Raw genomic sequence first — 16,147 nt, 5'->3', positions numbered from 1 at the left:
TTACATTTCCAGCGGGTCAAAACGGGTTGAAATATTGAGGTCAGTTACGGGTCGTAAAGACGACATTTCAACTAGTTTTGCCCACTGGGTGAGAATTTCAAAAAAGCTCAAAGGCTGCCTTTTACACAGGCAGACAATCCTGATATTCTGCTAAATTATTGGCAAAAGATCTGATCTGATTGGTCATAAGACCAATTATAGGTAAAATATCTGATCTGATTGGTCATAAGACCAATTATAGGTAAAAGATCTGATCTGATTGGTCATAAGACCAATTATTGGTAAAAGATCTGATCTGATTGGTCATAAGACCAATTATAGGTAAAAGATCTGATCTGATTGGTCATAAGACCAATTATAGGTAAAATATCTGATCTGATTGGTCATAAGACCAATTATTGGTAAAAGATCTGATCTGATTGGTCATAAGACCAATTATTGGTAAAAGATCTGATCTGATTGGTCATAAGACCAATTATTGGTAAAAGATCTGATCTGATTGGTCATAAGACCAATTATTGGCAAAAGATCTGATCTGATTGGTCATAAGACCAATTATTGGCAAAAGATCTGATCTGATTGGTTATAAGACCAATTACTGGCAAAAGATCTGATCTGATTGGTCATAAGACCAATTAGTGGTAAAAGATCTGATCTGATTGGTCATAAGACCAGTTAGTGGAAAAAGATCAGAATTCGGCTGCCTGCGAGCCTTTGAGTTTGACTGTGTCGCAGCCAGGTGGTGTGGCGTTTACCTGCCGTTGCTGATCTGTGGAGGGGAGTGTCTGGAGTGGTCGGAGGGATCAGATCGCCTGTCAGGGGAGCGGGACCGACTGCTACGATGTCTGTCGTGGGATCGGTTGGAATGGTCGGACGCCATCGGAATGGATGTCTGAAATGTCTGTTGTTCAAACACACACACACACACGCACACGCACACCATATTCAACTACATGATGTACACTGGAAAAAAAAATGAAAAACACAACATGCAACAATTTCAAAGATTTTACAGAGTTACAGTTCATATAACAAAATGTGTCGATTTAAAAACATTCATTATTCATCTATGGATTTCACATGACGGGGAACACAGACATTGGTCACAGAACATTAAAAAAAAAAAGGTGGATCAGAAAACCAGTCAGTATCTGGTGTGACCATTTATATTTTATATATTTATACCTTTATTTAACCACGGCAAGTCAGTTAAGAACAAAATCTTATTTTCAATGACGGCCAAGGAAGTGGGTTAACTACCTGTTCAGGGGCAGAACGACAGATTTGTACCTTGTCAGCTTGTCAGCTGTCGTATGCGTCGATCCAGAGCATCCCAAACATGCTCAATGGGTGACATGTCTGGTGAGTATACAGACCATGGAAGAACTGGGACATTTTCAGCTTCCAGGAATTGTGTACAGACCATTGCGACATTGGGCCGTGCATTATCATGCTGAAACATGATGTGATGGCGATGGATGAATGGCACGACAATGGGCCTCAGGATCTCGTCACGGCATCTCTGTTCATTCAAATTGGAATCAATAAAATGCAATTGTGTTTGCTGTCTGTAGCTTGTACCTGCCCCCACCATGGAGCACTCTGTTCACAACGTTAACATCAGCAAACCGCTCGCCTACACAACGTCATACACTGTCTGCCATCTGCCCGATACAGTTGAAAGCGGTATTCATCCGTGAAGAGCACACTTCTCCAGGGTGCCAGTAGCCATCGATGGTGAACAATTGCCCACTGAAGTCGGTTACGATGCCGAACTGTAGTCAAGTCAAGACAACGAGCACATAGTTAAGCTTCCTGTGATGGTTTCTGACAGTTTGTGCATAAATTCTTCGGTTGTGCAAATCCACAGTTTCATCAGCTGTCCGGGTGGCTTGTCTCATACGATCCCGAAGGGGAAGAAGCCGGATGTGGGGGCCCTGGGCTGGCATGGTTAGATGGGATCTGTGGTTGTGAGGCTGGTTGGACGGACTGACAAATTCTCTAAAACAATGTTGGAGGCGGCTTATGGTAGAGAAATTAACATTAAAAACAGCTTTGGTGTACATTCCTGCAGACAGCAGTCTCAAAACTTGAAACATCTGTGGCATTGTGTTTTATGACAAAACTACACATTTTAGAGTGGGCATTTATTGTCCTCGGCACAAGGTGCACCTGTGTAATGATCATGCTGTTTAATCAGCTTCTTGATATGCCACACCTGTCAGGTTGATGGATTATCGTGGCAAAGGATAAATGCTCACTATAAGGGATGTAAACAAATTTGTGCATAACATTTAAGACAAATAACCTTGTGAGTATGAAAAATGTCTGGGATCTTAATTCAGCTCATGAAGCAGTCACTTGACATGTTGCATTTATATTTTTATTCACTATAATATGTCATTTAGCAGACGCTTTTGACCAAGCGAATTAGTCATGCGTGCATATATTGTAATTTTTACATTTTATTTAACCTTTATTCTTATTTTCAATGACGCATAGGAACAGTGGGTTAACTGCCTTGTTCAGGGGCAGAACGACAGATTTCTACCTTGACAGCTCGGGATCAGATCCAGCAACCTTTCGGTTAATAGTCCAACGCTCTAACCACTAGGCTACCCTGCCGCCTCTACACTCTAACCACTAGGCTACCTGCCACCTCTACACTCTAACCACTAGGCTACCTGCCGCCTCTACACTCTAACCAATAGGCTACCTGCCACCTCTACGCTCTAACCACTAGGCTACCCGCCACCTCTACGCTCTAACCACTAGAGCTACCGCCACCTCTACACTCTAACCACTAGGCTACCTGCCACCTCTCGCTCTAACCACTAGGCTACCTGCCACCTCTACACTCTAACCACTAGGCTACCTGCCACCTCTACACTCTAACCACTAGGCTACCTGCCACCTCTACACTCTAACCACTAGGCTACCCGCCACCTCTACACTCTAACCACTAGGCTACCCGCCACCTCTACAGTCTAACCACTAGGCTACCCGCCACCCCTACGCTCTAACCACTAGGCTACCTGCCACCCCTACACTCTAATCACTAGGCTACCCTGCCACCTCTACACTCTAACCACTAGGCTACCCGCCACCTCTACACTCTAACCACTAGGCTACCCGCCACCTCTACACTCTAACCACTAGGCTACCCGCCACCTCTACACTCTAACCACTAATCTACCCGCCACCTCTACACTCTAACCACTAGGCTACCCGCCACCTCTACACTCTAACCACTAGGCTACCTGCCACCTCTACACTCTAACCACTAGGCTACCCTGCCACCTCTACACTCTAACCACTAGGCTACCCTGCCACCTCTACACTCTAACCACTAGGCTACCTGCCCCCTCTAACCACTGGGCTACTGCCCCCTCTAACACTAGGCTACCTGCCACCTCTACACTCTAACCACTAGGCTACCCTGCCGCCTCTACACTCTAACCACTGAGCTACCCTGCCACCTCTACGCTCTAACCACTAGGCTACCCTGCCACCTCTACACTCTAACCACTAGGCTACCCTAACGCCTCTCGCTCAACCACTAGGCTACCCTGCAACCTCCTACGCTCTAACCACTAGGCTACCCTGCGCCTCTACGCTCTAACCACTAGGCTACCCCTGCCCGCCCCACGCTCTAACCACTAGGCTACCTGCCATCTTCTACACCTAACCACTAGGCTACCTGCCACCTCTACCCTCTAACCACTAGGCTACCTGCCACCTCTACACTCTAACCCCTAGGCTACCTGCCACCCCATATGGGGGTAAGGGAGCTTCTCTTTCAGTGAAATGCATCCCACCCACGACCCGACAGCATTTAGCCCTTTTCCAGCATTTCTGGCTGCGTGAGCACAACGTCCCTCACCGTCTCTGTCGGGCGTTGGCTGATGGGACGCTGTCGTCCAGGTCTGGTATGTTCAGCAGCGTAGCTCTCTCGTCTCTCTGCACCACCATCTTTAGCTTGCTCCTTTGACCTCTCAATCAGCTTCTTAGCGTCTATCAACGACAGGTTTCTGTCACCGTGCCGTTGATCTGTAGGAAACAAGCAATTAGTAAACAAACGTTAAGAAATAACCTAAATTAACACAGCTTGGAGGAAACAACCAATTAGCTTGTCTGTGTGCAGGAGACAGTGGGAAAAACATGTATTTAGCCTTTCTTCTTTCCCTCTATCCTTCCTCCTCTCCCTATCTCTCGCTCCTTTCACCCTTCAGTACAACGCTCCCTCCTGTATATTTCAGGCCCGGGCCGCCTCCCCCTCTCCCAGGTCCCTCCCCTCCTCATTACCACAACTCCCTTCTCTCTCTCTCTCTCTACCGCTCCCTCTCTCTACCTCTCCTCTCTCTCTCTCTACCGCTCCTCTCTCTCCGCTCCTCTCTACTACGCTCCTCTCTCTACCGCTCCCCTCTCTTAACTCTCTCCCTCCACCTCTACCTCTACCTCCACCTCTACCTCTCCACCTCTACCTCTCTCTCTACTCCTCTCTCTACCTCTACCTCCTCCTACCTCTACCTCTCCTCTCTACCTCCCTCTCCCTCTCTCTCCCTCTCTCTCCCTCTCTCTCTCCCTCTACCCCTCTCTCTCTCTCCCCACCTCCCTCTCCCTCTCCCTCTCCCTCCTACCTCTCCCTCTACCTCTCCCTCTTACCCCTACCTCCCCTCCCTCTCCTCTCCCTCTACCTCTCCTCTCTCCCTCTACCTCTCCCTCCCTCTCTCCCTCTACCTCTCTCTCCCCTCTACCTCTCCTCTCTCTCTACCTCTCTCTCCCTCACTCCTCTCTCTCCCTCTACCTCTCTCTCTCCTCCTCTACTCCCACCTCTCTCTCTCTCTACCTCTCCCTCTCCCTCTACCTCCTCTCTACCTCTCTACCCCACCTCTACCTCTACCTCTACCTCCCTCCCCTCTCTCTCTCTACCTCCCTCTACCTCTCCCTCTACCTCTCTACCTCTCTCTCTCTCTACCTCTCTCTCTCTACCTCTCTCTCTCTCTACCTCTCTCTCTCTACCTCTCTCTCTCTCTACCTCTCTCTCTCTCTCTCTCTCTCTCTCTCTCCTCTCTTAGTTAAAGAATCACCAGGCTTCTCACCTTCAGTACAACGTCTCCCTCCTGTATGTTTCCGTCCCTGGCCGCCAGGCTCTCGGGTGAGATGTCCTTCACGAAGATGTGGCTGGCCAGGCGAAGGCCATATTCTGCTTACGGAGTGAACGAACAGCAACAAAGAGAGTGTTAGCATCGGGAGAGCATAGTATGATATAGCATGTTAGCACAGTATAACTAACATGTTAGCATAGCATGTTAGCAGTACAGATGCTGTAGCATGTTAGCATAGTTTAGCATGTTGACAAATATAATGGAATATAGCAAAATAAAAACGTATATTATAAACGTGTACAACAGCGGCTATTCTACAAAAAAGTGCTATTCTGAAACAGAGCCCATCTGCCCAATATTGAGAGTTGTTTTGGCTCTGTACTCCAGCTCTTTGGATTTGAAACGGTACAATGACTATGGGAGGTTAAAATGCAGACTGTCAGCTTTAAATTTGAAGGCTATTGTCATCTATATCTGACGAACCGTTTAGAAATTACAAAACCTTTTGTACATGGTCCTCCTATTTTAAGGGACTAGGCACTAATAAGTGAAGCATTTGGTCCCATATTGATAGAACACAATGACCGCATCAAACCTGTGACTCTGCAAATTGGTTGGATGCATTTGCTGTTTGTTTAGGTTTGTGTTTTAGATTATTTTGTGCCCAATAGAAATTAAAAATGGTAAATAACTTACTAAATACTTTCTACGTACTTCTACATTAATGAGGATGCTACCAAAGTTACAGATGCACAAATATCATGCACCCTCAAAACTGCTAACCTCCCCTGTTATTGTAATGGTGAGAGGTTAGCATGTCTTTTTAGGGTTTGATATAAAATGCTAATCTCCGATGTTATTGTAATGGTGAGAGGTTAGCATGTATTTAGGGTTTGATATAAAATGCTAATCTCCGATGTTATTGTAATTGTGAGAGGTTAGCATGTCTTCAGGGTTTGATATAAATGCTAACCTCTGATGTTATTGTAATGGTGAGAGGTTAGCATGTCTTTAGGGTTTGATATAAAATGCTAATCTCCAATGTTATTGTGATGGTGAGAGGTTAGCATGTCTTGGGGTTTGATATAAAATGCTAAACTCCGATGTTATTGTAATGGTGAGAGGTTACCATGTCTTGGGGTTTGATATGAAATGCTAACCTCCAATGTTATTGTAATGGTGAGAGGTTAGCATGTTTTTGGGGTTTGATATAAGATGCTAACCTCCAATGTTATTGTGATGGTGAGAGGTTAGCATGTCTTCAGGGTTTGATATAAAATGCTAATCTCCAATGTTATTGTGATGGTGAGAGGTTAGCATGTCTTCAGGGTTTGATATAAAATGCTAATCTCCAATGTTATTGTGATGGTGAGAGGTTAGCATGTCTTCAGGGTTTGATATAAAATGCTAACCTCCGATGTTATTGTAATGGTGAGAGGTTAGCATGTCTTTAGGGTTTGATATAAAAATTCTAACCTCCGATGTTATTGTAATGGTGAGAGGTTAGCATGTCTTGGGGGTTAGATATAAAATGCTAACCTCGGATGTTATTGTAATGGTGAGAGGTTAGCATGTCTTGGGGGGTTTTGATATAAAATGCTAATGTCTTTGGGCGGGAAGATGAATAGAGAGAGTGAAAGAACAATTGTCCAAGACATTTTTATTATAATTGTATAATTTGATTTAGTTACTCGCCTACTCGATCGTGTTTTGCATGTTGATTTTGTGTATCTCCACCAAATGTGTTCACGACACACAGGTATATTTATTTGGGAACAGGTCAAAACACATTTAGCTAGCTAATTTGTCATGGGAGACGAACATGGGTTGTTATTTTGCAGGTGCATTATGGTCCCTTTTTTTTTTTTTGCTGGATCTTGGTGGAGTTTTGACATTTTGGGTCGCACGGAATTGTGTGTTCTCTACTGCAGCAACTGATCTATGGATGAAGGGAAAACTGGTTGTTTGTTGTTTTGTTTTCTTTGATTGTTCTCCACTTGTTTCTTCTTCTTCTTCTGTGGATTTTATATGGCAGTTGGCAACCAAGTTTAAGGTGTATTTACCGCCACCAACTGGACTGGACTGTGGACCTCGTTCATCTTTCAATCACCCAGGTGGGTATATGCTTGTAAAAACCACTGAGGAGATGGGAGAGGCGGGACTTGCAGAAGCAAGTTCTGTTTTGGCGGCTGCTACGCAGACGCTCAGCAGGCAGTTTGGATGAGATGATTGAATAACATGTATGTGTACATTTATTTTGTAAAGCTCGCGCATGCAACGTGGTTGTATGTGTATCTTCAATATGCTATTGGAATTGCTTAAATATTTCCTGTATATACTATGCTTACTTCATTACTTTATTACTTTATTGTGTATTTCATATTTCATATTCCTCGTGTTTTTTATAGTAATACATTGTTATTGAATTGTTAGGTTTTGAGTTAAGACAAATTGTACTTGTGCATGTGACATAAGACTTGAAACCCCCGACAACACATATCCCAACTAATTCTAACCCCGACTAGACAACACATATCCCAACTAACCCCTAACCCCGACTAGACAACATATCCCAACTAATCCTAACCCCGACTAGACAACACATATCCCAACTAACCTAACCCCGACTAGACAACACATATCCCAACTAACCCTAACCCGACTAGACAACATATCCCAACTAACCCTAACCCCGACGAGACAACTTATCCCAACTAACCCTAACCCCGACTAGACAACATATTCCAACTAACCTAACTAGACAACATATCCCAACTAACCCTAACTAGACAACACATATCCCAACTAACCCTAACCCCGACTAGACAACATATCCCAACTAACCCTAACCCCGACTAGACAACACATATCCCAACTAACCCTAACCCCGACTAGACAACATATCCCAACTAACCCTAACCCCGACTAGACAACACATATCCCAACTAACCCTAACCCCGACTAGACAACACATATCCCAACTAACCCTAACCCCGACGAGACAACTTATCCCAACTAACCCTAACCCCGACGAGACAACATATATCCCAACTAACCCCGACAACACATATCCCAACTAACCCTAACCCCGACTAGACAACACATATCCAAACTAACCCTAACTAGACAACACATATCCCAACTAACCCTAACAACACATATCCCAACTAACCCTAACCCGACAACACATATCCCAACTAACCCTAACACCTATCCCAACTAACCCTAACCCCGACAACACATATCCCAACTAACCCTAACCCCGACAACACATATCCCAACTAACCCTAAACCCAACAACACATATCCCAACTAACCCTAACCCGACAACACATATCCCAACTAACCCTAACCCCGACAACACATATCCCAACTAACCCTAACCCCGACAACACATATCCCAACTAACCCTAACCCGACAACACATATCCCAACTAACCCTAACCCCGACTAGACAACACATATCCCAACTAACCCTAACCCCGACTAGACAACACATATCCCAACTAACCCTAACCCCGACTAGACAACATATCCGAACTAACCCTAACCCGACAACACATATCCCAACTAACCCTAACAATACATATCCCACCTAACCCTAACCCGACTAGACAACATATCCCAACTAATCCTAACCCGACTAGACAACACATATCCCAACTAACCCTAACCCCGATTAGACAACATATCCCAACTATCCCTAACCCCGACGAGACAACTTATCCCAACTAACCCTAACCCGACTAGACAACATATTCCAACTAACCCTAACTAGACAACATATCCCAACTAACCCTAACCCCGACTAGACAACACATATCCCAACTAACCCTAACCCTAACTAGACAACATATATTCCAACTAACCCTAACCCCAACTAGACAACATATCCTTACTAACCCTAACCCCGACTAGACAACACATATCCCAACTAACCCTAACCCCGACTAGACAACACATATCCCAACTAACCCTAACCCCGACTAGACAACACATATCCCAACTAACCCTAACCCCGACTAGACAACATATATCCCAACTAACCCCGACAACACATATCCCAACTAACCCTAACCCCGACTAGACAACACATATCCCAACTAACCCTAACTAGACAACACATATCCCAACTAACCCTAACCCCGACAACACATATCCCAACTAACCCTAACCCCAACAACACATATCCCAACTAACCCTAACCCGACAACACATATCCCAACTAACCCTAACCCCGACAACACATATCCCAACTAACCCTAACCCCGACAACACATATCCCAACTAACCCTAACCCCGACTAGACAACATATCCCAACTAACCCTAACCCCGACAACACATATCCCAACTAACCCTAACCCCGACAACACATATCCCAACTAACCCTAACCCCGACTAGACAACATATCCCAACTAACCCTAACCCGACAACACATATCTCAACTAACCCTAACAATACATATCCCACCTAACCCTAACCCCGACTAGACAACATATCCCAACTAACCCTAACCCCGACAACACATATCCCAACTAACCCTAACAACACATATCCCAACTAACCCTAACCCGACTAGACAACACATATCCCAACTAACCCTAACAATACATATCCCACCTAACCCTAACCCCGACTAGACAACATATCCCAACTAACCCTAACAACACATATCCCACTGAACCCTAACCCCGACTAGACAACACATATCCCAACTAACCCCAACAACACATATCCCAACTCACCCTAACAACACATATCCCAACTAAACCTAACCCCCGACTAGACAACATATCCCAACTAACCCTAACCCAAACTAGACAACACATCCCAACTAACCCCAACAACACATATCCCAACTAACCCTAACCCCGACTAGACAACACATATCCCAACTAACCCTAACCCCGACTAGACAACACATACCCCAACTAACCCTAACCCCGATTAGACAACACATACCCCAACTAACCCTAACCCGACTAGACAACACATCCCAACTAACCCTAACCCCGACAACACGTCCCAACACATATCCCAACTAACCCTAACCCCGACTAGACAACACATATCCCAACTAACCCTAACCCCGACAACACATATCCCAACTAACCCTAACTCCGACTAGACAACATATATCCCAACTAACCTTAACCCCGACAACACATATCCCAACTAACCCTAACCCTAACTAGACAACACATATCCCAACTAACCCTAACCCCGACAACACATATCCCAACTAACCCTAACAACACATATCCCAACTAACCCTAACCCCGACAACACATATCCCAACTAACCTAACCCCGACAACACATATCCCAACTTTGTGATGCTCACCTTCATTCTTTCGGGACTTTACGAGGGTGACTTTGGCGGGCCGCGGCTGGTTGAGCGAGCGCCGGTCGGCGCGCGGAGAGACTCCTCTCCCGTGAGCCACTGCGTTCCCGCTCTCTGTCCTTGTCCCGCCTTCCGGCGCTCCTCCCGCTGCGCCGGGCCGAGGCCCCACCCCACAGCGCTGTAGGCGCTGGGGCCGCTAAGGGGAGCGCGCCTGCGTATATCTCCCTCGTCGTAGCTATCTTCCTCATTCTCCTCCTCATCATCATCATCATGCTCCGACATGGCCGCCCTCTCCCCCAGCCGACTCATGGGTACATGAACCTTCCGTTTCCGTCTGATCGTCTGAAGACGAAGAAGACAACTTTAGCACGATGTCACTAGATTACACCCCCATTTCCCCCATTCCTTCCATGTAATCTCTAACTCCCTCGCTCCCTCTCTCTCATGACAAGACATTAGCCCCTTAGAGACTAAATCTAATACATAATAATTGTTGTAATTTATTCTGTGGTAAGCGCCATATCACTACATTATACCCGAAACTTCCAGTTCTCCCTCTGGGGCATTCCATGCCCATTGGCGGTGCTAAGATATGACCCCCAGGTTTTAGCAGATGACAGGTCAGTCCCAAGCGTGCTGTGCTCCAGGTATTAAAGATAAAGAAACTGCCCAATTCAGACGTTCATACATTAGTAAGGGCTGGATTCTATCAGTGGACCGGTGTTAAAGCCAGACTCAGTCAGTTGTGTCATTTTGTTAACGTTTTACATCTTGTTTTGTTTGGGCGACAAAACAAAACCCAGGCAACACATAATGTAAAACAAACCCGGGCAAGACCCAATGTAAACTAACCCGGGCAAGACCCAATGTAAACTAACCCGGCAAGACCCAATGTAAACTAACCCGGCACCCAGTGTAAACTAACCCAGGCAAGACCCAATGTCAACAAACTCGGGCAAGACCCAGTGTAAACAAACCCGGGCAAGACCCAGTGTAAACAAACCCGGCAAGACCCAATGTAAACAAACCCTGGCAAGACCCAATGTAAACTAACCCGGGCATCAAAAGCATAGCAAATTCAACATCCAAGAGGATAACAACTAGCCAGCTAACAACTCCAGCAAAGTTTCAGAGTAAGGTCTCTCTTTACGTAGTGTTGTCTGTCTTGTTGTGATGTGTGTTTTGTACTATATTTATATTGTATTTATAATTTTTAATCCCAGGCCCCTGTCCCCTCCAGGAGGCCTTTTGCCTGTTCCCAGGCCGTCATTGTAAATAAGAATTTGTTCTTAACGGACTTGCCTAGTTAAATAAAAGGTAAAATAAATAAATACATACTCTATACTGCCAAAACAAACCTGCACTGACTCTATACTGCCAAAACAAACCTGCACTGACTCTATATACTGCCAAAACCTACACTGACTCTATACTGCCAAATAAAACCTGTAAGTGCAGGTTTTAGTTGGCAGTATAGCAGGGCTACACCACCGGTATGCACATTTAGCAATGCGTGTGTGGATCTATCGGCTGTTTGCTAGCTAGCTTGCTGACTAGCGTTGCTGACCAGCACTGACAGCTAGCTGGCTCGTGATTATCAGACCTTGGCACGGTCCAGAGCAGCATGTGGGTACTATCACTAGAATAGCCGTGAGTGACGAGTCTTAGCAAGATGAAAATAATAAAAATCCCTTGCTGAATGAAAAAATCACCGCACAATTCCCACAATTCCCATTTCATTCCAAAACATTCCCGGGCCAGTGTTTTCAAATCTGCACTGCTATAGCACAGACAAACAGGCAGACAGCCAGGAGACAATATATGAATCACAAAGATTTGTCAGCTAAATGACACTTTTATTCCATATTACTCAACTCAAATTTTTGAGTCTTGTTTAAAATAAGAGAGATATAGATCAGCCTATTTTGTATTGTTGATGTTTGCTGTTGTCGTGGATGGATCAGAGGAAAGATAGGCCGAGAACAGGAGCTATAAAAGGACCATTGACATAAGCTTACGCATCCATATTCTGGACAATTCAGACATACAATTTGTAAACAAACCTGCTGTACTCGTAACACATAAAAACTTCATTTGTATCCCTTTGAAGAGACACAAATGGCAAATTAAGCTTTCATTTATCCATTTTGGAAAAAAAATGAAAAAAGTCTGGCAAAGAAAAGTCTGGCTTTAACATAGGACTTTTAAATCTTAGTGTTCCTCAAAGAAGATACTCACAATTTTAGCATTCTTGCCACTTTTCCGTAGTTGTTGGACTGCGTATGCATGTTCCACGTTGTCCATGGAGACGGCGTTGACCATCGTGACTCTGTCATTCTCCCTGGAGGGAAAGGAGGAAAGCGTTACTTGTAAAAAACAATGTAAACAATGTCTTTGTAAACAACCAAATGTTTAAAAAATATATATATATTTATTTAATATAATTTTGCACCATCCATAGCACCTTCTATGAATTTGAGAGAGGTTACATTTTCTCCAAGCCACATCCCTCTTTATATCAAACCAAGAGAGCCCATGTGGTAACTCATCCCAAGAGAGGAGAGGAGGATCTTACTGCAGTAGGCCCTCGGCTGGACCTCCCTTCAGGACGTCTGAGATAACGATGGAGGTCTCACCACTCTGAAAATGAGGGTTATCCCGACCTCCCGAGATGGCTATCCCAAAGCCAAACCCTGGTGCCTGCACAGAGATGGAAAATGACATGTTCACTGACTACCCTGGTGCCTGGTGATACAGAGACCCAGAGAGAGAGAGACTCAGGAGACTCATGTGTGACGTCAGAACACAATAGTATTCACCACAAAGGAGAGAGAGACAGAGAGAGAGAGAGAGAGAGAGAGAGAGAGAGAGAGAGAGAGAGAGAAAGAGAGACAGAGACAGACAGAGACAGAGACAGAGAGAGAGAGAGAGAAGCACGTTAGAACACAACAACTGTATTCATCACAACCACTGAGAAATATCACAGACCTCTCCAGTCCCAACAATTCCACTACTACGTCACCTTCTAAACAAAGCACTGTATTGGTTTGATAGGGGAGAGTAGTAAACAGCTAACAAGTTATCTACTATTTAACAAGTGAGCCGTTTCTGCTGATAATTAAAGTCTGGAGGTAGACTAAGTGATAACCTCATAACCATAGCTACCTTGCAACCGTTTATCCTCTTCAAAACAGGGACAGAGTTATTTACAGTTTCTACATTAGGTGAAGGTGAAATGGACAGACAAGGAAATAGGAGGAGTGTAGGAGGGGGTGGGGTGGGGGGGGGGCATGACAGACAGTGATTTGTATTGACAATCTATGCCTGTTGTGTTCATATGCCCGACCCTTGGCCTGCATGGAAGGTCAAGTTGTGACCTTGTGCTCTACGGCCTGGTGGAAGGATCATGAACACTTTCTTTTTTTAAAGGCAAAACAGACCGTGTCGGCGAGTGGTTAACAGCAGCGTCCTATCGCCTATGACCACAGAACATCGGCCATTTTCTATTCCTCTCAAGACGATTTTACACGTTGAATCATAACGTCGACAGCAGGTGTTTTACTGAGCACGGCCAACGTTCATTAAGGTGCGTCTTGTCCTTGTATACAGAGCAGAATCCTGAATGCTTGTTTCTTATTGGACAAGTCCTGGTAGTCCCTCCCCGGTTCAGTTTTATTCCATTTGGTGCCTAATGAACAAGGTCCTGTTATTGTGTGTTCAGTGAGCACGCTGTACGTGTACGGCTTGCAGCATGCTGACTAGTGGAGGCAGGAGGAAAAGAAGATGGAGGGAGCAGGGAAGAAGGACAAAATGGAGGGAGGCTAGGGCACAGAGATAGGGGTTTCAACCATCCTACAGAGACAGAGATAGGGGTTTCAACCATCCCACAGAGACAGAGATAGGGGTTTAAACCATCCCAGAGACAGAGATAGGGGTTTCAACCATCCCACAGAGACAGAGATAGGGGTTTCAACCATCCCACAGAGATAGAGATAGGGGTTTCAACCATCCCACAGAGATAGAGATGGTTTCAACCATCCACGAAACAAGCTTCTCCAGCCCACAGAGACAGAGATAGGGGTTTCAACCATCCCTAGGGCAGAGACAGAGATAGTTTACAACCATCCCAGAGACAGAGATAGGGGTTTCAACCATCCCACAGAGATAGAGATAGGGTTTCAACCATCCCACAGAGACAGAGATAGGGGTTTAAACCATCCCAGAGACAGAGATAGGGGTTTCAACCATCCCACAGAGACCAAGAAATAGGGGTTTCAACCATCCCACAGAGATAGAGGTTTCAACCATCCCACAGAGACAGAGATGTTTCAGCCATCCCACAGAGATAGGGTTTCAACCATCCCACAGAGACAGAGATAGGGGTTTCCAACCATCCCACAGAGACAGAGATAGGGGTTTCAACCATCCCACAGAGACAGAGATAGGGGTTTCAACCATCCCACAGAGATAGAGATAGGGTTTCAACCATCCCATAGAGATAGAGGTTTCAACCATCCCACAGAGACAGAGATAGGGGTTTCAACCATCCCAGAGACAGAGATAGGGGTTTCAACCATCCCACAGAGATAGAGGTTTCAACCATCCCACAGAGATAGGGGTTTCAACCATCCCACAGAGATAGAGATAGGGGTTTCAACCATCCCAGAGACAGAGATAGGGGTTTCAACCATCCCACAGAGACAGAGATAGGGGTTTCAACCATCCCACAGAGATAGAGATAGGGGTTTCAACCATCCCACATAGATAGGGGTTTCAACCATCCCACAGAGATAGGGGTTTCAACCATCCCACAGAAACAGAGATAGGGGTTTCAACCATCCCACAGAGACAGAGATAGGGGTTTAAACCATCCCAGAGACAGAGATAGGGGTTTCAACCATCCCACAGAGATAGAGATAGGGGTTTCAACCATCCCACAGAGACAGAGATAGGGGTTTCAACCATCCCACAGAGATAGGGGTTTCAACCATCCCACAGAGACAGAGATAGGGGTTTCAACCATCCCACAGAGACAGAGATAGAGGTTTCAACCATCCCACAGAGACAGAGATAGAGGTTTCAACCATCCCACAGAGACAGAGATAGGGTTTCAACCATCCCACAGAGACAGAGATAGAGGTTTCAACCATCCCACAGAGACAGAGATAGAGGTTTCAACCATCCCACAGAGATAGAGGTTTCAACCATCCCACAGAGATAGAGATAGGTAGCCACAGAGATAGGGGTTTCAACCATCCCACAGAGACAGAGATAGGGGTTTCAAACCATCCCAGAGATAGGGTCAACCATCCCACAGAGATAGGGGTTTCAACCATCCCACAGAGATAGAGTTTCAGCCATCCACAGTGGGGTTTCAACCATCCCACAGAGACAGAGATAGGGGTTTCAACCATCCCACAGAGACAGAGATAGGGGTTTCAACCATCCCACAGAGACAGATAGGGGTTTCAACCATCCCACAGAGATAGAGATAGGGGTTTCAACCATCCCACAGAGACAGAGATAGAGTGTTTCAACCATCCCACAGAGACAGAGATAGGGGTTTCAACCATCCCACAGAGATAGAGGGTTTCAACCATCCCACAGAGATAGGGATAGGGGTTTCAACCATCCCACAGAGATAGGGGTTTCAACCATCCCACAGAGATAGGGGGTTTCAACCATCCACAGAGA

At 45.5% G+C, this 16,147-nt stretch overlaps 1 pseudogene; it reads right to left on the bottom strand.

Annotated features, from left to right (window-relative positions):
* Positions 1 to 751: 751 nt before the first annotated feature.
* Positions 752 to 13,177, bottom strand: LOC135536661 (tight junction protein ZO-1-like; annotated as a pseudogene).
* Positions 13,178 to 16,147: the final 2,970 nt, after the last annotated feature.

Source organism: Oncorhynchus masou, unplaced genomic scaffold (assembly GCF_036934945.1).
Source record: "Oncorhynchus masou masou isolate Uvic2021 unplaced genomic scaffold, UVic_Omas_1.1 unplaced_scaffold_6471, whole genome shotgun sequence".
Classification (NCBI taxonomy): Eukaryota; Metazoa; Chordata; class Actinopteri; order Salmoniformes; family Salmonidae; genus Oncorhynchus; species Oncorhynchus masou.
This window is presented reverse-complemented; position numbering and strand designations above follow the sequence as displayed.